The sequence below is a fragment of the Aplysia californica genome, unplaced genomic scaffold (assembly GCF_000002075.1).
Source record: "Aplysia californica isolate F4 #8 unplaced genomic scaffold, AplCal3.0 scaffold00056, whole genome shotgun sequence".
NCBI classification, from domain to species: Eukaryota; Metazoa; Mollusca; class Gastropoda; order Aplysiida; family Aplysiidae; genus Aplysia; species Aplysia californica.
The window spans coordinates 1,944,222-1,946,585 of NW_004797326.1; positions in this window are offsets into that span (position 1 = coordinate 1,944,222).

Consider the following 2,364-nt stretch of genomic DNA (forward strand, 5'->3'; position numbering starts at 1 on the left):
TGTAACAAACACAAAAAGAAGGAGGAGAGATCAGGACGACAAACATTTGACAGGAAAGAAGGAGTAAACCACACCAGAGCACCAGTCAACCACCAACGAACAATCTTGACTCCTTCTCTTTGTTGGTCTACTGCGAATAATGTATAGATCTAGAAGAACAACAACACGTCACGCTCTAAAAATAGTAACCTACGTGCAGCAGGCCTAATTATTGATCCCCCCTGACAAAATCTTAAAGAATAGATCTACCGGTCCGAGATTCTCCATTGAGAGATATTAAAAACGGGAAAATTATGAATTCCTAAGGTTGAGACACAGGCAAAGTCAGTCCGCTGGTCCGGTATTCTTCAATCTTACCAGGTCACTTCTCCGGGAAAAACAGTGTACTAAAGCGGATAACATGTCTTCAAGGAAAAACAAAACCCCCTAACATTTGTGTATCACTTCTGGATTAGAACCATGAGCCTTCACGTCTTGGGCAAGCTCGTCAACAAAAACGCCTCACGTGGATCAGCTAAAAAAAGCACCTTTAAGGTGAAATAAGAAAAGAATACCAATTGAAAAAAAGAAAAAAAAGAAGAAATAAACATGATTGTAATTACTGACCTTTGGTGTATTCTGACAGCATCGGATCGACCAATAGACAAATCATGGTTCACAGCAAATCATACCAACGGACTCAAGATCACAAACAAGCACGTATTCAATAATTCATGCGCACGGCTTTACACTTTCCACCCTCAATCACAGAACGCCGGGACACATAGAGAGCGATACAGGAAAACCCCGTGAGGAGAACCCAACAAAAACTTGGAGCAACGCCATCTGACCGACACGAAAAACACTGAGCTCTGACCGTACCTGACGATACTGTGTCTGTAACTTCTGTCTCACTAGCAGGTTATTGTGGAATTAAAAAGGGGTCACGTGATGGATTTCCCCAGATGGAAAAAGTAGTCGGGAGAAAAAAATATGCACCAAAAGAACCCGCAAAGTTAAGCGGAGTCCTTATGGCGGAGTCCCATCTCAGCCGAGGACGATGACTTCAAAGAGGGAATTCCCGATATATTCTTAGCGGATTGGGTGGGGCAAGGCCGTTCAAGTTCGAGAAGGTTACAGTAACAATAAAAATACAATAGGTCTTAATCTTAAATCTTGGCACAGTGATTCTTTATAGGGCTATACATGTCGTGTTAACCTTTGGAAGGTGCTGGGAGCCGCAAGTTTCATACGTGCATTCATCTCCCCCTTTGAGTGAGGTGAACGGAACGGACAAACAAACACACACAAACACACAAACACACACACATACACACAAACACACACACATACGCACACACACACACATCTCCCCCTTCGAGTGAGGTGAACGGAAAGGAACGGACAAACAAACACACACATACACACAAACACACACACATACACATGCAAACAAACACACACACACACATACACTATGAGTGTGTGTTTTGACCTCTCCTGAACTCGTGAAGCTGACCCACCGAACCCAGGATCCACTGACCCAGCTACACAGACCGCCGATATTCTGACACCCTCCAATGTCCTACAGACCGTCGATATTCCGACTATTCCAATGTCCTACAGACCGTCGATATTCTGACCATTTCAATATCCAAGAGAGAGAGAGAGAGAGAGAGAGAGAGAGAGAGAGAGAGAGAGAGAGAGAGAGAGAGAGAGAGAGAGAGAGAGCGATTGTCTTGGAGCGGAGGTGTTTCAACACGCGCGACATGTGGATGAACAGACACACACACACACAGACAGACAGGCAGATAAATAGCTATACATGTATATTTTGGTAAGTGTTTTACAGCGCTTTCAGGTGCATAAGGTCACACGCGCGCGGACACATTAATTTTGAATTTTGTTCGGGTGGCGGCCGAAGCCTTCTCTGATCGATTTTAGGACCTCCAATGGATCTTTAACGTTCGCAACATTGCACAAAGGACATACGAGATTTTTTGCACCGTTAACTGAGAAGGTTAGATGTTTCATCGAACCTACCCTAAGGCCAGGAGTGTGGCTGAAAGACAGCAGTGGGAAGGAGCCAAGGAGTAGCACAGAAAAGGCAGCAGAAAGAGTCAGGAGTCCAGAGGAGCGGACAAAGGGGGGGAGGGGGGGCAGGGGGCGCAAAACAGACGATAGAATATGATTAGAGAGCTGGAAAGGAGGTGAAATGAGAACATTTTTTTTTAAATTTAGAGAAGAAAATTGTCCATCGCTGTCAGTTTTCGAACCCGGGACCCATAGAATGAAAAACGAGCACAGTAACTCTAGACCACGAGAGCCTCATAGATAGATAGATAGATAGATAGATAGATAGATAGATAGATAGATAGATAGATA